The sequence below is a fragment of the Notolepis coatsorum genome, assembly GCF_963971535.1.
Source record: "Notolepis coatsorum genome assembly, chromosome: 2".
NCBI classification, from domain to species: Eukaryota; Metazoa; Chordata; class Actinopteri; order Aulopiformes; family Paralepididae; genus Notolepis; species Notolepis coatsorum.
Genome location: NC_140166.1, coordinates 73,996,856 through 74,022,282, shown reverse-complemented (window position 1 = coordinate 74,022,282; position 25,427 = coordinate 73,996,856). Strand labels below are relative to the sequence as shown.

The 25,427-nt window shown below is 39.2% G+C and overlaps 1 protein-coding gene across 1 annotated transcript in view; it reads right to left on the bottom strand.

The window, feature by feature from the left end:
* The window catches only part of LOC311248938 (cis-aconitate decarboxylase-like), a 45,060-nt gene extending 37,895 nt beyond the window's left edge, over window positions 1–7,165 (bottom strand). Inside the window, exon 1 of the mRNA XM_084338182.1 lies at window positions 7,151–7,165. The gene's annotated coding sequence lies outside the window, so the exon portion shown is untranslated. The remainder of the gene's footprint in view (window positions 1–7,150) is intronic.
* Window positions 7,166–25,427: the final 18,262 nt, after the last annotated feature.

Here is a 25,427-nt window from a genome sequence, read left to right as displayed (position 1 = left end):
TTCCCGGTTCGATTCCCGCTCCTCCTGGGTAGCATGTCGGAGTGTCCTTGGAGACAGTCTTGTGTCCTTACGCAAGACACGTAACCCCTAACTGCTCCCGATGAGCAGGTTGGCACCTTGCATGGTTGCCTCTGCCATCTGTGTGTGAATGTGTGAGTGAATGGGTAAAATGTGAGGCACAAATTGTAAAGCGCTTTGGATAAAAGCGCTATATAAATGCACCATTTACCATTTACTTTCCTCCGCCATCCAAACCCTACTGTTTCTGCTCCTCAGATGTATAGAACACTGACAACCTCTCCTCATTTCCTCACTCAGGGCAACATATTATGAAGAATATCACTTAAGAAATAATTAAGTAAAAAGTGAAACATTGCATGAACATTTTCTCACATCTTTGCATTACACCCAGCAAGTGTGGTATTAGTTTCAGGGAATATGAAGTGAAGGGTAAGCTCTTTTATGTACACTGTGCTGCTCTTTTATGTAATACAATATATATTTGAATGTAAATTGTACTGTACAATGAAGTGGTACATTGCAAATAAACAATGATTTAGTTCTAATGTATTGTAATTTGAAGTGAAGTCTTCAAGCATGTTAAACATTTACAGTGAAATGCAGTTGCTAATGAAGAATGATGATACTAGTTAAAATTATTAATATATGAAGGAGCTACAGTCATTCACTTTACATGCATCTTTGAAGAAGATTTTTTTTGTACATTTAGATTTTTCTATTCATTTTGTTCAGTGTTTGATCACATTGTGCAATAAACTATCCTATAAACCTTTCATGGTATAACTGTCTACTATATTCATCATTTCATCATCACATTCATCACATTCATCATCATTGAATGAATGTAAAACACATGTATTACTGCAGGTTAGTGACCAGCGCCAGACAGAACCAGATGCATTTTGACAGGCTGACAGCACCTTAGTTTCTATGATAGGCGTGGGGGTGGGGGTCACAGTCATTCAAATCAAAAGTATTAGACCTTTTCATTCCGATACCACCATTACAGGTCAATGGGAGACAGAGCTGGGTTAACCCTTTCACTATACCACCCAAATTAACAATTCCAATATGTTATTGATTGATTGATTGATTGAAAAGTTTATTAACAGATTGCAGAATGGGTACAGTACAGTACATCTCAATACATACAATTGTTAAGGGGATGCAGACCAGAGAAAGACTTTCGTCTTGTTTACACCAGGGTCCCCCATTTTCAATTCATCATACTTATTGCCATGGCTTAGGAAATGTCAATCAATATAACATGAGCCACTCTATCCTAAAGCGATAAACCAGAGAATCAATATTCAAATTTGTGATGTCATCAAGTATAAAGTCTCCGTCAAGCCAACTAAGGAGACCCAAGTTGATTGCCGGCCCGGAAAACGTGTGGAATATATATTTAGAGTACCCAACGCTGAATCAATAAACGCGATCGATATTTGGAACGGCGATCAGGAATTGGAATAATCTTTTTGGATAACATCTGATCTGAGGTAAGGAATCTATTTTACCAGTCTTGGGGTAATCAGAGCTTTTTTCCACAGATATATCAACGTGTCCCATATGTGTGTGTGTGTGTGTGTCTGTGTGTGCGCGCTGATCAGGAAATGAGAGAATCGATATTTCAGATCGCTTCTATAGCGTGCATAAGTACACATATACTATCGATAATCTAGCGTTTATTTGAAAACTATTCATAAATAGGCCGAAAAATTACAACGTTTTTGTGTATGCCAGAATATTCCAGTAAATGCCGTTTATCACGGAATCTATATATTTTCCTGAAAAACGAGGGCTTTTCAAAATGCTATAAAACGTAAATGAACCGATTAAAAAACAATCCATTTCGACAATGTTGACTGCAAACAAGTCATTGATAAACGACGGGCAGATTAGACACATAGCCATAATTTAAGACAGAGATTATGCGTTCACAACGCTATCATTGAAGTGGGTGGTGGCATTTAACCACGTTTTACCAGGGGTGTAAAAAGTACCCAGAAATTATACTTAAGTGAAAGTATGGGTACCGTCTCAAAATCGGACTCAAGTAAAAGTCAAAGTATCTGGCTAAAAACACACTTGAGTAAAAGTCAAAAAGTCCTACTTTTAAATGTACTTAAGTACTAAAAAGTAAAAGTAATTTTTTTATTTATTTTTTTAAAGGGATAGACCAGGGGTCTAACTCATTCCATTGTGAGCCAAGTTTACATTTTAACTATACATTGCACCAGGTGAGTTAGTTGAAGAGGTGAGCCAATTAGTGAAATCATCAGCTGGTGTTTAGGCAAGGCTGGAATGAAACCAAGCATACACTCTGCCCACAATGGAATGTGTTCTGCGATAGACAATGCTGAAATGAGAGAACAGAGGACACTTTTTTTTGCATACAAATTATTTAATGCACTTCTCCATTGAAGGTAAACTAACATGCACGACATTCACATCACAGCATGAATAATATCACAATATTAACCACAGCATACTGGATTATCCTGAATAATATCACAATATTAAAGGCAGCATACTGGATTATCCTGAATAATATCACAATATTAAAAACAGAATACTGGAGTACCCTGAATAATATCACAATATTAAAGACTGTCTATTCTTCTGATAGCAGGTGTTTAATCAAAGATCCCCGCTTTCTAGTGTTGCACAAGGGCCAATCAGCATGGGTATGGGCAAGTTCATTTTCCATTGATGGGGATTTTATTGGCTGTTTACCTGCGGTCGTTAACGTTAGTTCGGCCAGATAAACAATTAAAATATACTAATTAAAATGGTTGGACCTGTGAGATTTGTACTTTGTACTTTGTAGGTCTGCATTTTAAATGTAAGGAGTAAAAAGTATGTTTTTTTTCTCTGAAATGTAATGGAGTAAAAGTACAAAGTATACTAGCCTTTAGCACAATATATAAGACAATCCCAATCCATAGAACCAATCGTAATCAAGGGCACACAACAAAAAATTAGTTTATATGCGGACGATGTAATATTGTTCATGCAAAACCCCAACACCACATTGCCTCATCTGCTCAAGTTGATTGAGGACTTTGGTGATTTATCGGGATTTAAGATAAATTGGCCGAAGTCGGCTTTCCTTCCACTTAACACCCCTGCAAAAAAAGATACAACCCTCCCAGGAGAGATACCGATGGTAAAACATTTCAGATGCTTGGGAGTGGAAATATTCCCCACCATAAGACAAACGGTGAAGCACAACTACACAAAAATCCAAAACAAAATCAAAGACGACCTTGATAGATGGGCAAAACTTAAAAACACAGTACAAGCAAGGATATCAATAGTTAAGATGGATGTACTACCTAAAATCAACTTCTTCAGTTCAATGCTACCGTTACCCCCTCCAGAGGGTTACTGGAAAAGATTACACTCCTCCACATACAAATTTATTTGGAATAACAAACCACCACGTATAAAAAGATCCACCGCACAGAGAAATAAAGCAGATGGTGGCATGGCATTTCCAGATTTTTTCCTATATTTTAAGGCGTACACATTAAGTCCATTGACAACATGGTTTGACTCCCAAGCATTAGTATCCTGGAGAAAATTAGAAGAAAACATAGTAGCCCCACATAGACTGAAGGACATAGCATACACTAAACTACCAATCAAGCACTGTGAACGAAAATTTGGCCCCATAATTACTCATGCGATCCGGATATGGCGTGAATCACAAAAAAAAAATCCTAACCCACAAAAATGGCACAATCATACTCCCTTATTCAATAACAATGCACTCTTAATTGGAAAACGACCTATAATATTCCCTATATGGGAAGAGCAAGGCATACACTCATTAGGGGATGTTTTTAACAAACAGGGTTTTTGTAGTGATAAAGAAATACGCAAAAAATTTAATCTCACCAAGTCCACATGGCTTTTTTACAAACAGTTAGAGCTATGTTTGAAGTCTCATGGTGTTCCATTAGACAGACCAATTGAACACCACAGATACCACAAATTCTTCTACGAAAGAGAGACATCGAGAGGTTTTGTTTCAGAATTTTATCATCAATTACTAACGTCCTCGTATGAAACCCTCCAACTAGACTCTGTCTGGAGGAGGGATATACCAGACCTGGAAAATGACTTTGATTGGCAAGGAGCCTGGGCAAATGTCCGACTTACATCAAGGAACCCGGATCATCAACAAATCAATCTTAACTATATTCACAGGACATACTTGACTCCTATAAGACTGTGCCGAATGGGGCTTAAACAAGATTCCAAATGCACCCAATGTACAAATGGGGACGAAGGGACATTTATGCACATGTATTGGGACTGCTCACCAGTTAAGGCATTCTGGAAAGATGTGACCCAACAAATATCAAAACTCGTATCTTGGAATATACCTGTACACCCCTCGGTATTACTATTGAATGATGTTTTTGAGTTTGCAGTGAATCCACAGCTAAAGAGATTGGTTTTATCGGGTATCACAGTAGCCAAAAAGCTGATCGCATCACGCTGGTTTCAACCGGAAAAAATGTGCCGTAAAGTTTGGTTTCTTACATATCTCGATGTAATTTACCATGAAATATCTACAGCAAGAATTCTGGGTCTCAATGAATCCAAAATGTCAATGTGGTTAGAAGTGGTGGAGAGAATAAAAGCTAGCTTATAATGGTAGTGTCTGGTTAGGTGCGAGGGATAGTGGAGGTACTTCTCAAGGTGGGGTCCGGGAGGGGGGGGTTCGAGCTGGAGCATATGTGTGTAGGTTTTTTAGATAACAGGTATTAGGGGTATATCTTATATAAGACAACTAACTAAAATGTGATCTCATTGGATGTGCCCTGACAATTAATGCTTGTATATCTTATCGTGTGTTGTCATGTTTGTTTATATGTTTGTTTAAAAAATAATAAAAAAATAAAATACAAAGTATACAAGCCTAATAATACTCGAGTAAAGTACAAATCCCCCAAAACAGTACTTAAGTATTGTAACGAAGTACAATTATTCAAGTACTTTACACCCCTGCGTTTTACCATGTTCACCAGTGGTAATCAAAGTGTTAAACAGTATCAAACAATAACATAAAATAGCAACAGGCTATTTCCACACAACTATAGCCATCATAAAGGTTAACCAGTGTGAACAGTTTGAACTAACAATGTTGGCCTTAAGCAGAACTGCCTCAGTGCAGAAGCAGACAGGTAAAATTAACAGCAAAGACAACTATCGGCCAATTGCATTAGCCAGCATACTATCTAAGGTGCTGGAGAGCATCTTATTGTATAGAACAGAAATGTACATTCTCACCAGTGATAATCAGTTGGGCTTTAAACAAAAACATGGAACAGACATGTGCATATATGCTTTAAAAGAAATGGTAGCCAAGTATAGAAGACAGAACTCTACAATGTTCTTAATATGCTTTATGGATGCCTCTACGGCATTCGATAGAATAAATCATAACATACTGTTCCATAAACTGTCCCAAAGAGGGGTTCCTAAAGTCATATTTAGGATTTTACCATTTTGGTATGCCCATCAGCTTATACAAGTTAAATGGGGTAACTCTCAGCTAATTTTAATGTGGGTAATGGAGTAAGACAGGGTGGGATTTTGTCTCCCTTCCTGTTCAATGTATATACAGTATGGATGATCTCTCCACTAAACTAAGGGAATATAAGACTGGATGTATGGTGGGGGAGAGCCTTATCAACCATCTTATCTATGCTGATAATTTAGTCATACTGTCCCCCTATAGTGCTGGTTTACAGCAATTGCTTAAAATCGGCTCTGTGTATGGTATACAACATGATATCAAATTCAACCCCAACAAGAGTGTTGTTATGATAGTGAAAAATAAGGAGGACCAGAATCTAAAGTTCCCCTCCTTCTTGCTGTCTGACTGCGTTCTAGATGTGGTGAAGAGTGTGCAATATCTGGGTCACAATATCACTGATGACATGTGTGATGATGTTGATGTGCAGTAACAGGGCTGCAAACTGTACACACAGGCCAATATGCTGGCACGAAGATGTTATATGTGTACAGACAATGTGAAAATAAACCTGTTCAGAGCCTATTGTAGCCTACTCCATTTTATACTGCACACATCTGGTGTAATTATAGCACAGCAAAAATGAAAAAACTGCAGGTAGCATATAATGATGCATTTAGGATCCTCCTTAAGCTCCCAAGACGGACTAGTGCAAGCTATTTGTTTGTGAAATGTCCCCACCTTCCATGCTCTGCTGAGGAACTTGATGTTTAAATGTATGTGTCGATTATTAGAGTAAGAAAACAAGATAATACTGTAGGTGCCATTAGTGATGTAAAATACAAGGTACTCCTCTGATTTGTGGAAACATTGGAATTGATGCCTTTATGACGTATTTTAATCTATGTTGTTGGCCTTGTTTCTTTTGTTATTGTATTCTTGTTGTTGTTTTGTATATGTGTAATATGGACCTTGAGTCTGAAATAAAGTCTTCATCATCATTCATCATCGTCAAATTTTTATATCCACCCTGAGCAGATAAGGTAGCCTACTGCACGTGCTCAAGAAAGAAAGAAAAAAAGGAAAAAGCACTGAGCCTCAGTGACAACAGTCTACACCATTAAACAGTAACATAAAATAGCAACAGGCTATTTCCACACAACTGTAGCCAAATGGCGTTTTCCTAACGCCACAACCTCTTTATCTTTTTGCCATTTTATTATAAAACCAGGGACAAGCGCCTCTATCTATCCTCTAGTGCAATTTAGTGGTGTTGGGTTGAGCGTACGGTTTTCAAATCACTGCATACAAGTTGGGGGTAACTGCCATCAGAAAAAGAGAATGTCATATCTCTGCTCCTGTTAGTACTATATCATTGTATAATACAACTTCTATGTTTTGAGGTGTGAGGGATACTTTTTCTGTTTCAAGGTCATTGTCAAGGTAAAATGTAATATCAAGGTAATTTAGCAAAAAGCAGCCATAACTCTGGAACTAAGCCACATCGACAGAATTATCTAGGGCATGGGGAATAATTAATTGAAGTACATTTTAAGGTCAAAACACATGGTCAATGTAATTTAAAATGCTAATTCCGATGACTTACCCAAACAAATGTCAAATTGTAAAAACGCTCACCCTCTTAACTTGTTGGAAGCAATGGTCAAGTAAAGTTCCATGAAGCTGCCGTGATGTCACGTGAGGAGTCCAAAATGCAACGCAGTCGGCTGTAATGAGGATGCCTTCTAGCCATTACCGTCCCATCTTTGGCAACTCTAACATCAGTACCGCACCGGTAACCAACTAACAATACATAGCTAGTAACATTCCTCTAGTCTACAGGAAGGCACAGAGCTGGTTGTTTTTTCTGAGAAGGCTCAGGTCATTTGATGTGTGCAGTGACATGCTGTACATGTTCTACCAATCAGTGGTGGCAAGCATTGTCTTTTATGCTGCAGTCTGCTGGGGATGTAACATGTCAGCCATGGACACCGGGTGGTTGTATAGGCTGGTAAAGAATGCTTTGGCAGGAGTCCTTGGCAGGAGTGTTAACTCACTGGGGGTTGAGGTGGAGATGCGGAAGCTGCAAGCCACCATGAACAATGACAGCCACCCTCTCCACCACACGTTTCGCAATTATGCCACAACAATGTGGAACGCCCTACCCAAAGCTGTAAAGGAATGTGAATCCCTGCCCACATTCAAAAGAGAGAGAGATTAAAGAGCACCTACGGGAGGCTGCAATTCGAAACTGGCCACCGTAAATGCCCAAAACCCCCACCACCTCCTAATAGACAGTCTCCTCCCCACCGCATGTATATATCCCCTCCCCGCCGTATGTATATTTCTCTCCCACCCACCCACCCACCCCCTCCAAATGTACAGTCCCCTCCCCATCATATGTATATACTCTGTCAGGATCTAGGGGTAACAGTACTGTATATTTGAATACCGTTTATGTCACAAATGTATCAGTACTAAATACCTATATGTCCCTATGCCATAAATGTCATGTATGTTGTGTATGTCATAAATGTCTATATGAATTGAAAATGGGGGACCCTGATGGAAACAAGACAAACGTCTTTCTCAGGTCTGCATCCCCTTAACAATTGTATGTATTGAGCCGTACTGTATTGTACCCATTCTGCAATCTGTTAAATAAAGTTTTCATTCATTCATTCATTCATTCATTCATTCATTCATTCATTCATTCATTCATTCATTCACCCTGGCCGTGCCAGGACAGAGGAGCAGTCGCAGATAACAAACTATCACTACACCTGGGTAAACAGAGTCCATTCTCTTTGGTTCAAATAACAAACTCTGCAAGGCCAATGGCTTCTCTGTTACAGTGGGTGGCAATATTGTCGCAAGGAAAGATGAAATTACATACGTGGGCTCCATCCTAGAGGCAAATCTTTCCTGTGATAAAATGGCAACCAATGTAATAAAAAAAAGTCAACCAACAAACAAGATTCTTGTACCGGATCACCTTTCTGGTATGCAAGAATACCCTGAAGACTTTAACATTTTCAGTGCCAGCCATTAGTCTGTAGCGACGCCACCACTAGATAGGGATCCGTAACCTTGTTTGTAGAGCTATAACAGGTGTAACGTTCCCAGGGCCGGCTATATGAATAACGGTGAACATTTCATCCCTCCTGACAATGGTCGCCTACCTGGTCCCCTACCTCCTAACATTGGTCTACTACCTCCTCTACCTTCCTCTTGTGGCCAGACGAGCCAGTTGGTTCAGACACTGTTAATACATGTCATCACTCACTTGCTGACTGTAATTAATGGAATGATTAATGGGATGTCACAGTGTATGTTGTTGTTGTTGAACTCCCCCACTCTGGTGTAAATTGGTTTCCCTGTGTAGTGTTGTTTGACGTATTGATTATTATTGGTAGTGTGTTGTTTTGCTCTGTGCTGTGTCTCCCCCCAGCTGGGGGCAATTAGTAATTAGGGTTGCTATTTATGTGTGGCTTGCCCTCACCTGGGTGTGGAGACATTCCTTCATGTTACCTGGTCCTGTCGTTGTTCCTGTGCTGTATGTATCAAACATTCGTCCTATTAGTGTTGCTCTGTCCAAAAGTAAGTGTATATTAGTTTCTCTTTTCTCATCTTTGTTTTCGTGTGTTATGTCCGTTTTCTGGTTAGGTTTGGTTTATAGTAAGTGTCAGCACGGCTGTGCCTATTGTTGTACTCGTATATACTTTTGAGTAAACACTCTGAATTGTGATCATCGACTCCTGCCTCTTCTCCCTGCTTATTCTTCCTGCTGCCTTGGGTTCTACCACCACGTATCGTATCGTATCGTAACAAACAGGGGTGTAAAAAGTACCCAGAAATTATACTTAAGTGAAAGTATGGCTACTGTCTCAAAATCTGACTCAAGTAAAAGTCAAAGTATCTGGCTAAAAACACACTTGAGTAAAAGTAAAAAAGTCCTACTTTTAAATGTACTTAAGTACTAAAAAGTAAAAGTAAAATGTTCTTTTAAAGGGATAGACCATGGGTCTCAAACTCATTCCATCATCGGCCAAGTTTTCATTTTAACTATACATTGCACCAGGTGAGTTAGTTGAAGAGGTGAGCCAATTAGTGAAATCATCAGCTGGTGTTTAGACAAGGCTGGAATGAAACCAAGCATACACTCTGCCCACAATGGAATGTGTTCTGTGATAGACCATGCTGAAATGAAAGAACAGAGGACACTTTTTTTTGCATTAAAATTATTTAATGCACTTCTCCATTGAAGGTAAACTAACATGGACGGCATTCACATCACAGCATGAATAATATCACAATATTAAAGACCGAATACTGTAGTATCCTGAATAATATGACAATATTAAAAACAGAATGGTGTATCCTGAATAATATCACTATTAACCACAGCATACTGGATTATCCTGAATAATATCACAATATTAAAGGCAGAATACTAGAGTACCCTGAATAATATCACAATATTAAAGACAGAATACTGGAGTACCCTGAATAATATCACAATATTAAAGACAGAATACTGGGGTACCCTAAATAATATCACAATATTAACCACAGAATACTGGAGTATACTCTGAATAATATCACAATATTAAAGACAGAATACTGGAGTATACCCTGAATAATATCACAATATTAACCACAGCATAATGCGGATTTTGTACTCTTAAGTGAATGTCGTTTAAGGCACTGGCCAAAACATTGAAAGTATGGGAGCCCTTCAGTCTTCTGCAGCAGAATGCCTTTCAAAGCTTTCAGTGTTGATCCAGTGAGTGGTTACCCCAATGAAACTTCTTCGTCGGGCTGTCCAGCAATCTGTTGTTGTCGCGATCCATTCAACTTCACTCATAGCAGCAGTGAGTGACGTTCTCTTTCATGGTTGAGCAGCTTTGTGTTACGAGTGCGCTTACTCGGCATGGTGAACCCAGGCAGGGACGTGCACAGGACTTTAGAGGGGCAGGTGCTCCAAGGCTTAAAAGGGCACTATAGGGGGAGCTCCCATAGCTCACCGCATATCTCAGCGCTATTTCTGCGTCGGGGAAAACCGTGCTCGTCACGGATCTGGGGGACACGAGTTTGATTCTCGGACCCGCCGTCATTTTCTCAGAATGTCTTCCCCTGCTCTACATCCCATTTTCAACCTGTTTCTGTCGGTCATGCTTGACCAGAAAAGCGATAAACGCTAAAAAATATAAGTTTTAAAAAAAGAAAAGGGCACTATAGGCCCTACCTGTGTGTTTTAACCGAGCACGCATAGCGTGCAAGCCGATTTTTTTAAGGGCCCTTTTCGGGCGGGGGGGGGGGGGGGGGGGGGGGGCTTTTTATGCTTTTTGGGGGGTTTTGGTGATCAAATATTGAATATTGAACTATAATAATCAGTGCAGGAGCTCACTTATCCTTGAAAGACACTTTTATCACTGACTTAAAAGGCCCATACATCTCCATAAATGTTCAGGGGGGAGGGAATAAGTGCTTACCCTACAGACCCCAAGAAGTGCTGTATATTCTGTATTGTTTAATATAAATGCATTTTTTATTCCAATCCCGATTTGTATTTGAGATTCCCAAATCCCATCGGACTTGACTTCTTTGTGTCCCTCAATGAGTGTAATACCAGCATTCAACAGCGGTTTCTATCATGATCATCATCACCACCCACGCTATGCATAAAATATATAGGTCCGCGGAGAGGCATGCTGAGGAGGCCGTGCAAACTGCAATGGAATATGGGGCATCTCTCTCTCTTTACCTAATATTTTGATTCTATCCTGACATTTTTCAGTTGGAAGGGCAGTCTATATGCGTAACAGTAAAAAAAAAAAAGGGCACTTTTTTGATGAGGCTCAAAGGCAGGTGCTCAGGCACCCCTTGGCCTCTATGTGTGCACGTGCCTGATGTGGATGCCTTCTAGCCATTACCTTCCTGTCTTGGTAACACTTGCCCTACACTGTAAACCCGAATAAGTTTCCAGAACTTCAAAAAATTGAGGCAATCCCATGCCTCAATTTTTTTAAGTTGATAAACTCAAATGTTTTCAGTTGGCTAAGACTTACAATTCTCAGTTAAGGCAACTCAAATATGGTCTGTTACTGTGACTTAAGGTTCTCAGTTAAGTCAAATCAAATATGGTCAGTTACTCTGACTTACAGTTCTCAAGTGGAGTCAACTCAAATATGTTTAGTTACTGTGACTTACAGTTCTCAGTTAAGGCAGTTCAAATATGTTCAGTTACTGTGACTTAAGGTTCTCAAGTGGAGGCAACTCAAATATGTTCAGTTACTGTGACTTACAGTTTTCAGCTAAGGCAATTCAAATATGTTCAGTTACTGTGACTTAAGGTTCTCTAGTGGAGTCACCTCAAATATGTTCAGTTACTGTGACTTACAGTTCTCAAGTGGTGTCAACTCAAATATGTTCAGTTACTGTGACTTACAGTTCTCAGTTAAGGCAGTTCAAATCTGTTCAGTTACTGTGACTTAAGGTTCTCTAGTGGAGTCACCTCAAATATGTTCAGTTACTGTGACTTACAGTTCTCAGTTAAGGCAATTCAAATATATTCAGTTACTGTGACTTAAGGTTCTCAAGTGGTGTCAACTCAAATATGTTCAGTTACTGTGACTTACAGTTCTCAGTTAAGGCAGTTCAAATATGTTCAGTTACTGTGACTTAAGGTTCTCAAGTGGAGGCAACTCAAATATGTTCAGTTACTGTGACTTAAGGTTCAACCTTAAATCCATGTGATTAAGTTAACATAACTCAAAGACATTGAGGCAATCTAATGCCTCATTTCTTTTAAGTTAATCAACTCAAATTTTTAAGTTAATCAACTCAAATATTTGCAGTTACTATAACTTAAGGTTCAGTTTTAAAATCCATGTGAATAAGTTAACAGAAAAATAACTACACAAGCACATTATATCAACTTCAAACAACTCTTTAATTTTTTTCTATTCAAAGAGTATACATATATAATCTGTATGTTAGCAATGTACAATAACACTGTAAACACAGTATACACTGTTTTGGACTATATTACACGTATGTTAACAATACCGACCAGGTATTAGTGCCTCGCAAAGTGCAGATATGAAGTTTTCCCCTTTTTTTGTATGCATTTAGGAGGTTTTGTTCTTCATCGAAACTATTTATCTTACAAAAACATTGTTACAACTTCAAACTCTTTATATTTATTTCTATTCAAAGAGTATACATCTATTTATCTTACAAAAACATTGTGTTGCCCTCCCCAACAGTATGGCAATGTTAAAATTGAAAATATATATATAGAAAATATATATAGAAAATAAATACATGCATGTTATAACATGTACATACAATGTAATGTATATTACACATTTAATCCCACTGGTCACAATAGTGTAATAATGTTTGTTATAAGGCTCTGAAAATGTTACTGAATGATGTATCAATGTATTTCCAGCAAATATTGAAATAATAAAGGGTCTCAATATGTGCAGTGCACATGACCAGAGCCGTTTACATCCTGGCTGAATTACTCAAATTTGTATAGTGTGGTCATAGAATGAGCAAACATGTTGACGGCAACTATTGTGACCGTTGGGATAACACAGTGTATCTATGTACAGTACAGAATAAAATTTATAGATTATCTGAAAATTGTCAATCCGCTTGGCACATGTAAAATTCACAAACGTTGTGCTGTATATTGGGTCCTGCCAATGTGGAACCAAAATACCAATCCACATTACATGCTATACAGCTGGCAATACTGTTAATAGTGCACATACCTACATATGGAAATGCAGCTGTATTTGCTCCATGATGTATCATGGAACAAGATGGTGTTTTCATTGAAAGAGTTAGTCAGAATGTCAGAGGCACCATCCGTCATTTAGAGCAGGCTATGTTTGCAGAATGATAACTAGAACAATACAGTACTCTGTACTAAGAACACTATACAGTACACTAACTATACTGCCCTGTCAAGGCAGACCGCAGTAACTTCCAAACAGTGAAACTGTTTGACTTGCCATCCAAAATGTGTTATAGGTAGATAGATGATAGTACCCAGATTTAACATGTATTAATGAAGTAATCTTTAGGCATACAAAAATATGACGTAGTTATTTTAATTAACCCCAAAAAAGCAGACACTGCACTCTGCTGCACGATTTCCTTAAATAATTATACAGGTAATGTACAGGCAAAGTGCAGTAACTTCAAATGCAATGTTGTTTTCCCTCCAGCTTTCATAACTTCACCTAGCCATTTTATTTGGATCATCATCATTCCAATATATTCAGGTATTAAATTTCATTTTAAAAATGGCTAGGTTAAGTTATGAAAGCTGGAGGGAAAACAACATTGTATTTGAAGTTACTGCACTTTGCCTGTACATTACCTGTATAATTATTTAAGGAAATCGTGCAGCAGAATGCAATATCTGCTTTTTTGGGGTTAATTAAAATAATTATGTCATATTTTTGTATGCCTAAAGATTACTTCATTAATACATGTTAAATCTGGGTACTATCATCTATTTACCTATAACACATTTTGGATGGCAAGTCAAAACACTTTAAAGCCATTTTTCACTGTTTGGAAGTTACTGCGGTCTGCCTGGGTTTTGAGTGATTTTGTAGTTACTGCAGTTTTTAAAACCCCATATCTCCAAAACTGAGCGACATTAACATCTGAAATTTGGTCACAAGATAAAACATTTATTGACGAGGTCAATTTCACTCATAACTAAATTTTTACTTTTTTCAAGTTACTGCGGTTAGCCCTTGACAGGGCAGTATACTACTGCCTACAAGGTCTCAAGGATACAGTCCCACTCTCGGCATACAAGATCGATGGTCTGCTGCTGACTCCCAAGCGATTCATTCAAGTGAAACGGAACTGAGTCCAGCTAATGGTGAATAGTTATTTTATTAATCAATTATTGTGTCTTTATTCACTCTAGTTGTGTAATTGACCAGTTCATATTGGCACAACGACTAATTGGGACGGGGAGAAAATCCATTGAAAAATCAGAAGAAAAAAAAATGATTGCATTATCAAGTCATTCTTGAGAGTCTGCAACCTGGGCAACAGTTTACCAGCTTCTAGACCTAGTAAAATCTTCTGAATTAATTCAAAAGTGTTGGTAAGTCCCTTGGGGTAGCTGAGGTGTAGTGCATAGATTAGTCCAAACATTACCAGGAAGGAATCACCAATCAGAGATTGTCACAGGCTGGTAGTGAACTGGACTTGTGTCATGGTCACTGATGACAGTAAGGAGGGCCACTGCAACACCCTGAAGCTGTGGCTCATCAGGCGTGTCCTGAAGGAATGAAAGAGACATAATAATCACAAATAAATCCATGGTTTCTACAAAGTGCAGCACAAAGCTAAGTATATGGAGTTGTGTTTGTAAGTTGTTTATATTTTAGTTAGAACTATTTTTTTGGTGAAGGTTATTTTTATTTAACCAGGTTAGTCCCGTCGAGATCAAATATCTCTTTCACAAGGGAGACCTGGAAGGAAGGAAGACTGATACTTAGCATTTTGATTAACTGTTCACTTAATATACAGTTGTACTGTAAATTATTTTCACTCGGACTCACTGTGCAGGTTTTGAAAAATCCAGAGACTTCCTCATGCAGATACACAGGCAGGGCATGGAGAACAGTGGTACGCCTGGTGTGAACATCATGGATTTCCTATTAAGATGTAAGATTAAGAAGAAAAAAAGAATTGTATTATATGGAAATGTTTACTGAACAAAGCCGATTTTAAACAGTCCAATCAGATATGTCCACAAATAACATGTTCACATCTTTAATGCAACCAGAAAAATGGCAAACACAATGGTGGACTAATTGTAAAATTCAAAAGCTCATTTGAATCATTGAACCTGTTCAATGTTACAGAGGTTCGACCTATGACATGTATAATAATCTATTCACCTGTTCATCGTGGATTTTTTTAAATGTGAGACAAAGCATCTGCCGTGTTCCCAGTTTTGGACGCCTTCTGTCTGAATAACGTCATCAGTCGAGGAAGATGGCGGTCAAGCTCAGCGTAGAATGTGTTGGGCAGGTTCTGGTTGGCAATCAGCTGGAACTCTGCATACACCTATATTTAAAAACAGCAGGACAATATAGTATATCAACATCAATTAGTCACTTCAACTTGGTGGATCTCTTACTTTGTTTGGGCTTCAGAGCATGACGGTGGGATTTCTGGTCAACCATGTCATTACATGCTTTGCGGAATCGGTCGCTGATGACTAGCTCACGGGGGCGCACAGAACACACACGCAGATGCGCCGCTAGAGTATATAAACCAGGCTTAAGAATCACAAGTTTCACTTTAAAACACACAGAATGTGCCAAATGTTAACACAGGAAAGAGAGCTGATCTATATTACCTCAGACTCCATTTTGAGAGCAGGCCAGAGGTCCATGAGCTCTTTCACTGGTGGGCTGGACTTCACTATGGTCTGTCGGCGCAGGGCAAATGTGGTCTGCATCAGCTTTCTAATGAGGGGCAGGTTCTTCTCAGTCTTCTTGACTTCTTCAGCTGCTCAAGCCTCAAAGAATCCTCTCCTTGGGGATAGTTGGGTAGGAAGTTTACTTCTGCTCGCTTGGGTCTTTTAATGTTGGAATGTGAAGGTTCGCCATCAGGATTGCTTCTACCTCTTTTTCCAGCATTTACAGTGACCTCCTCACATCCTGCCCGTCTCAGCTTGTTCCTGAAATTGCCCATCTTGAATTTGATGCTGTTCTTCCATCCATTGCAGCCGGTCTCAGATCCTGCTTCCTTCAAGCAGGGATGTTTGGCGACAAGAGCCGCAGAAGCCACTGCTATCTCTTTATCACTTGGATAAGCCTTGAAAGCATACATTGTAGATGCAAGCTTTTCTAAGATGTCGTGCTTTAGGTCTCTTGTCAACTTAAGGTGTCTCTTGTTCTTCTCAAATTCGTTGTTTCCGTCTCTAAGTTTCAGCTCAACATCGAATGCAAATGTAGGAACTGGAAAAGGACCTGGAGGCCATCTGCTTAGACGTTCTGGAGATGACCTATCTGAAAGTATATCAACGTTCTGGAGATGACATATCTGAAAGTATATCAGTAGATGCGAGAGAGCTGGAGTCGAGCGAAAGTGAAATGTGCACAACAGCTTTTTGTGGCAATTCCGTAATGTCATCAAGGGAAGTAAGTTTCCCATCAAAGTCTGGATCTTCATACAGCAAACTGAAGTCAAGGTCTATTTCCAACTGTTCTTTTATAATCTTGATCAGTGCATCAACAGAGGCGGGTCGTGAACTGAGTTTTAATTTTCTAGCCCGGTCTGTCTCAACAACACGAAGAATCATGGGTTGTGGGGAGGCAGCTGCCATTGTGCTATGGAAACTTGAATGAATCGCTTGGGAGTCAGCAGCAGCAGACCATCGATCTTGTATGCTGAGAGTAGGACTGTATCGTTGTGACCAGACTGCAGGTAGATGGACAGTGGACAGATGTGGTCCGGTCGACAGACAGCAGCTCAAGGACCTAAGGAGTAGTCATAAACACAACACAGAAAGCGTCATTATTAACATATACAGAATATGAAATACAGAATATAAACTGGTCAATTACACAACGAGTGAATAAAGACACAATAATCGATTAATAAAATAACTATTCACTGCCGCCCTGCTGGATTAAATTCTGAATTGCAGGTAGGCCTGAATAAGTATTTACTGTGCAAAATAACCAAAACCAGATAAACAATATCTGTTTTTTATGAAGCACAGATCATGTTAATTAAGTATTCTGAGTCTGAGCAGACAGAAAACCATCTTACCCTCAGCAAGGGATTCCTTTGTGCTGAAGACCCACAATGCAACACAACAACTTCAAGCTAAAATGCCTCACATACAAAACGAAATAAAATATAGAGCCATGGCTGTGTCCCAAGTTTAACACAATTGAACTATAATAAAGTATTTGACCTGTTCCACTCGACGGGGTCGGTACCGACCCCTTTTGACCTTATTATCATATAGGCATATTTTTATGAAGATGAAAATAATTAGTGATTTTAAAATCAACCGTTTTCAAGTATAAACATCACTACTATGTCACAAATACATGTAGAATGTAAAACGTTAGGTTGGCAATAGTTTAGCAATAGGTTAAAAGTGTACTTATATCATTTTAAGTTTTCTATTTGCGATCGTCTATTCTGACCCGGAACCGGAAATGGAAATGTTGAACCATCGGAATTGTAGTTTACTTGTGGCCATTTTGTAGAGGAGATCGCTAGCTATCGGCCTGCGTTGAAATTTCTCTGATCTACACTTCCTGTCACATACTATGGTGGTTCAAAGTTCAGCGTTCTGAATGAATCATATCAATAATTGTTATGATTCGCGATAATAAGCTACAAAAGGTAACGTTTTTGACAAATATTGAAACGCAGTCAGTTTCTCCACACTATTGTTACCATGTAGGAATAATTAGATCTGAAATTAGTTTCAAAATGGTTACACTGTGGGGGAAATAAAATAGTACAGTCGATTACAGTAAATATCAGTATCTGTTATTATGCACGCCTGGTGATACTATATCCAAATTGAACTCGGCCATTTGAAATATACTATATGTATATATATATATAAATGTGCTAATTGGCTATAATAAGGTAATGTATAAGCATATATTCTATATTCTATAATAATATTTCAAATTGCATTGGTCCGGATGGGAGAATTCAGTACTGTATATACAGAACCTTCAGTTTGATCATCTTCCCTTTATCAATTTCCTTAGATCTTTTGTACACATGATCTCAAGAGGGTACTGAATGAGCTCAGTGGCAGTTTTTTAAGTTTGGTCATTATTATCATGGTTTTATTCACTGTCAAAGATGAAAAGAAAAATCATAATTCATATTTTCCTTTGTTTCATCACAATTTAAGCAAGCCTAGTAATAGACACAATATTTCTGACACTGAGAATACATTCATTGAGGTCCATAGATGTTCCTAGATACCAAGAATATGCAAATAGCCCTTGTAGAAGTGGAGCAATATTCCATTTACCTAGGTATACATTTTATGCAGATTTTCACCTGGGGTGGAACAGGTCACTAGTTACAACAATGCTTATGTAACTATTAAAAACGTACATTTTAATCACGAAACAAAATGGCAGACTAACGTTAGCTAGCATGCTAGCTAGCTAACGTTAGTAGCATGCTAGCTACTGTAATAATATGCAATACTATTTGCTAAAACAAGCTCCAAACTATTTGCCACGGCACAGAGATAACATTTAGTCAAACGATAACAGCCCGGTGATGGTATCTGAACGGGATCATACTATTCCCATAAGAACTCACTTACCAGTTAACTAGTATACTATCTAGCATGCTAGCTAATAATGCTAACAATGCTAACAAGCTTCGTTCTGCACTGGCTACTAGTTGCCACCACGGTAATAATTCACAAAGTAGCATGTAGTCAAACGATGACAGCAAGATTATGGTATGTGAATGGCATAATACATTATATTGTCAATGACTTACCAAGGAGTTTGGCTCAGACTATTTGTCAAGCCAGTAGTGAAGACACCATCGCGCCAACGCCAAGTTACGTTTGAATACCTCAAGTCCTGTGAGATCTTCTAGGTCTCGCGAGTTGCTTAGGACTACCCTCTCGAAGGGGAGGGGAGGGGGAGGAGGGGAGGAGGGGAGGGGGAATCTATACTAAATTGATTCAACAACAGTTTTTCAAATGTTGAAATGGTATCTGTTTAAGCATTACATCACACGCAGGAGTGGTTTGTGACCAATAAACCATGCCTAGGGGTGGTTGTTAGGCCCGAGGCGCAGCCGAGGGTCGTTAGACCCCCCTAGGCATGGTTTATTGGTCACAAATCACGACTGCACGTGGTGTAAAGCTTTTATACAACTGCCAGATTCATCCAACCTTATTTCTATACAATAAACACACATTAATCGAAGATTTATTGAAAAAACCATCCGCCAGAAAAAGTAGTTCCCACAACTCCATGTGGAAGCAGCTTGAAGTGCATCCAACCAAACTAACACATCCAACTGTGTATTATTGGAATGATTGAGAGAAGTTGCCTCATGTGGAAGCAGCTTGAAGTGCATCCAACCAACTAACACATCCAACTGTGTATTATTGGAATGATTGATTGAAAATTTATTAAAACGTTTTCTTTGCCCTATAGGAAAAAAACGTTTTCTTCGCCCTATTTTTTTATTTATTTCTTTTAGCCTAAACTTAACCAGTTGGAAACCAGGGGTACAGTAATAAAATTAGCAATCAACCAATCAATCAATTCAATAGACCATGCTCACTTAAAACAGCGCTGCTTCTCTCTCAGTCTGACTCCCCCGCTGTTGCAGACAGGAGTGTGTGTGTGTGTGTGTGCGTGTGTGTGTGTATGTGTGTGTGTGTGTGTGTGTGTGTGTATGTGTGTGTGTGTGTTTGTGGGTACGCCAGCGTCGGACAGTGAGAGAGAACGCTGCAGTCAGTAAAGTAGGAAGGAAGAAATTTAAATCAATCAATTAATCTATCAATCAATCCGCGATTTTTCTTTTGTTCTAGATTGAGTCAAGACCCATCAATTACATCATCCAACATTGTTTAAAGGACTAACACATTCCCCTTGACAGAATCGCTTCATATTTAGTCGTTATGGTGCTTTCAACATAACCATTTGTTGTCCGCGATCCTGTTTTCTCCCGGAGTGAGCCGGGGAGGGTTATGTGATTTGGTTGTGGGCGGGTCCTGAGCCCAGGACCGTGGATTGTTGCCAATAAAGACGTGTGAATGGCCAATCAGAATCGAGAAATTTGCATGCCGTTGTATAAAATTAAATATTGAATCAACATAGCTTTTTCAACCTCAACCAAAAATAACCAATCTGACCAAAATCCAACATTTAATGAATGTCTTTTGCTATCTGGGAAACATGCAGGTTGCATGTTTTCATGCAGACATCATCACACTAATGTTGAAACATAGAAATTAGTGGAAAATATATTTTTTATAAGATAAGATATTCCTTTATTGAAATCATGGGTACAGTGACTGTGACAGGCCCGGATTGATTGATTGATTGATTGAAAACTTTATTAACAGATTGCAGAATGGGTACAGTGACGTCACAGGCCCGGATTGATTGATTGATTGATTGAAAACTTTATTAACATCTCTCTCACTTTCTCTCTGTCTCTGTCTCTCTCTCTCTCTCTCTCTCTCTGTGTCATGCTAGCATACAGGCACAGGTCATAGATACTGGTCAACCGTGTCATGCTAGCATACAGGCACAGGTCATAGATACTGGTCAACCGTGTCATGCTAGCATACAGGCACAGGTCATAGATACTGGTCAACCGTGTCATGCTAGCATACAGGCACAGGTCATAGATACCAACAGTGTCATGCTATACAGGCACAGGTCATAGATCAACAGTGTCATGCTATACAGGCACAGGTCATAGATACCAACAGTGTCATGCTAGCATACAGGCACAGGTCATAGATACCAACAGTGTCATGCTAGCATACAGGCACAGGTCATAGATACCAACAGTGTCATGCTAGCATACAGGCACAGGTCATAGATACCAACAGTGTCATGCTATACAGGCACAGGTCATCGATACCAACAGTGTCATGCTAGCATACAGGCACAGGTCATAGATCCAACAGTGTCATGCTAGCATACAGGCACAGGTCATAGATACCAACAGTGTCATGCTAGCATACAGGCACAGGTCATAGATACCAACAGTGTCATGCTATACAGGCACAGGTCATAGATACCAACAGTGTCATGCTAGCATACAGGCACAGGTCATAGATACCAACAGTGTCATGCTAGCATACAGGCACAGGTCATAGATACCAACAGTGTCATGCTAGCAGACAGGCACAGGTCATAGATACCAACAGTGTCATGCTATACAGGCACAGGTCATAGATACCAACAGTGTCATGCTAGCATACAGGCACAGGTCATAGATACCAACAGTGTCATGCTAGCATACAGGCACAGGTCATAGATACCAACAGTGTCATGCTAGCATACAGGCACAGGTCATAGATACCAACAGTGTCATGCTATACAGGCACAGGTCATAGATACCAACAGTGTCATGCTAGCATACAGGCACAGGTCATAGATACCAACAGTGTCATGCTAGCATACAGACACAGGTCATAGATACCAACAGTGTCATGCTAGCATACAGGCACAGGTCATAGATACCAACAGTGTCATGCTAGCATACAGGCACAGGTCATAGATACCAACAGTGTCATGCTAGCATACATGCACAGGTCATAGATACCAACAGTGTCATGCTATACAGGAACAGGTCATAGATACCAACAGTGTCATGCTATACAGGCACAGGTCATAGATACCAACAGTGTCATGCTATACAGGCACAGGTCATAGATACCAACAGTGTCATGCTATACAGGCACAGGTCATAGATACCAACAGTGTCATGCTATACAGGCACAGGTCATAGATACCAACAGTGTCATGCTATACAGGCACAGGTCATAGATACCAACAGTGTCATGCTATACAGGCACAGGTCATAGATACCAACCATGTCATGCTAGCATACAGGCACAGGTCATAGATACCAACCTATCACACCTATCACACCTATCACACCTATCACACCTCTCACACCTCTCACACCTCTCACACCTCTCACACCTCTCACACCAATCACACCTCTCACACCTATCACACCTCTCACACCGCTCACACCGCTCACACCTATCACACCTCTCACACCTCTCACACCTCTCACACCTCTCACACCTCTCACACCTCTCACACCTATCACACCTATCACACCTCTCACACCTCTCACACCTCTCACACCTATCACACCTATCACACCTCTCACACCTCTCACACCAATCCCACCTATCACACCTATCACACCTCTCACACATATCACACCTATCACACCTCTATACCCATTCTGCAATCTGTTAATAAAGTTGTACTTAAGTTATGCTTTTACATTATACTTACTTAATAAGTGAATAGTTCCAAGTCAATCAAAAACTATGAGTTTTATTTACTCAAAACATAATGCGGTTTACAGTCTGTATCTACTTAATTATCTTAAGTTGTACTTAAGTTATGCTTTTACATTATACTTACTTAATAAGTGAATAATTCCAAGTCAATCAAAAACTATGAGTTTTATTTACTCAAAACATAATGCGGTTTACAGTCTGTATCTACTTAATTATCTTAAGTTGTACTTAAGTTATGCTTTTACATTATACTTACTTAATAAGTGAATAGTTCCAAGTCAATCAAAAAAGATGAGTTTTATTTACTCAAAACATAATGCGGTTTACACTCTGTATCTACTTAATTATCTTAAGTTGTACTTAAGTTATGCTTTTACATTATACTTACTTAATAAGTGAATAGTTCCAAGTCAATCAAAAACTATGAGTTTTATTTACTCGAAACATAATGCGGTTTACAGTCTGTATCTACTTAATTATCTTAAGTTGTACTTAAGTTATGCTTTTACATTATACTTACTTAATAAGTGAATAATTCCAAGTCAATAAAAAACGATGAGTTTTATTTACTCAAAACATAATGCGGTTTAGAGTCTGTATCTACTTAATTATCTTAAGTTGTACTTAAGTTATGCTTTTACATTATACTTACTTAATAAGTGAATAGTTCCAAGTCAATCAAAAACTATGAGTTTTATTTACTCAAAACATAAGAACACGTCACACGAACTCAAAACTTTCAAGTTAGTAGAACTTTCATAGAATATTGAGTATACCCTACTCAAACTAATTGATTATTTTGAACATGCGGGTTTACAGTGTAGTGTCTCAATAGTTTGAGCATGGACCACACATATTTGAGCATTTCGAGGAGGAAACATAGAAAAGAGGCAGATAAAATGCTGATGTAAGGGGAGCTCCAGTAGCTCACCGCGTACCTCGAGCGCTATTTCGGCGCCGGGGACAACCGTGCTCGTCACGGATCTGGGGTTTAGCGAGTTCGAATCCCGGACTGCAGCCGTGCCTTTCCCAGAGTGTCTTCCCCCCATCTGTACCCCATTCAGCCTGTTTCTGTCGGTCATCCTTGACCAGAGTAAATGCGATAAACGCAAAAAAGAGCCAGCGGAATGGCCAAAGTAAAAAAAAAAAAAAAAAATGCTGATGTAAGGACTGCCACATCGCAAGGATGTTGCTAGCTAACAGGTTATGGTTAGTTGGTTACCGGTCCTATACTTACGGTAATGTTGCCAAAGACAGGGCGGTAATGGCTAGAAGGCATCAACCGACTGTGTTGCATTTTGAACTCCTCACATGACCCACATGACGTCACGGCAGATTCATGGAACTTGACCATTGCTTCTGTCAAGTTTGGTGGCTGGAAATACCCCCATTATCTTCTGAACGTTATCATTCATCACTTTCAGTTATTCAGTTTATTCACCAACTTCCAACTTACACTCGCAGCCTTTGCCCTTTTGACAACGTCACCAAACCAGAACTGCCACTTCTGACGTGTTTCAAGGAATCCATCCTGTCATGCCTTAATCTCTCCATCAAAACATTGGGCATGAGCCATTCATTCATGTGGTATAGTTGTTTAATACCTGCAATAAATCATTGTAGACAGCAATTGACGACAAACATGCCTGTTTTGTAATGCTGCTCTTCTGCTTTGGAACATTGGCCAGGAGCCATTAATTGTTGCGGTATAGTTGTTTATCACATGCAATTACCCACAAACATTCCTGTTTTGTAATGCGGCTCTTCTGCTTTGGCATTTCAAAATTAACATAGGTATTAGTTTATCTATGAAGCCATTGTCAGAAAGCTACTACCTTATATCACAACGATGATGAGGGTCTGATACCCCATCTGTCATAATATATATGTAAAAATAAATACAGGCAATAAAACATTTAATCTGAATATAAACCATAAATAATATTCAACGGTATACACAAAGGTGAAGATGAGGGTCTGTATTCCCTACTGGCCATAATATACATTATAGTCTGTGTAGGGTTTAGTGGTTAAGAATCAGACATTTCTAATAGTTCCCAAGTTCTACTGTCGTTAATTCTCCAGCTGCAGTAAGCAGTCCTTGGCCTTGGTTGTAGAGCCTGATGGCCACTGACACAAAGGACTGGCCAAGGCGTTTAGAGGAGTGTCAGGGTGGTATGAGTCTGTGGCTGAACGTGCTCCTCATCTTGACTAGCTCCTCATAGAAAGGGTAGGAGGGGTTCTCCAGGTTAGCGACCAGCTTCTTTATCATCCTTCTTTCTGCCACCACCTTTAGTTTGACCAGCTCAACTCCCACTACAGAGCTAGCCTTCCTCACCAACTTGTTCACTTTGTGTCCCTTGAGTTGATGTTACCCTCCCAGCATACAACGGCAAAAAAGAGGATGCTGGCTACTATATACTGGTAAAACAACTGCAGCAGTCTATTGCACACATTGAAGGACCTGAGTCTCCTCAGCTTAAGGTATAGAATAGAATAGAATAGAATAGAAATACTTTTATTACCCCGTGTGAAATTTGACACTGCAAATCGCTCAACATTTAAACATTTAGACAGGACAGGTCACGAATTAGAATAATAACACAAATCAAATCAAGTTGCCTAGGATAAGAGTAGAGTAAAATAGAATAAAAATGAAATAAAATATACAGTAAATAAATACAGTAAAAATATACTGAGCATGGGGGAAGGGGGGGGGTACAGGTAGTAAAACACAACACAGCAGTGTAAACAGATTGGTCAATATAATTAACTATCTAACTAACTGAAATATATATTCACAGTGTCACACAGTATGCATCAGGTAGTGTTATT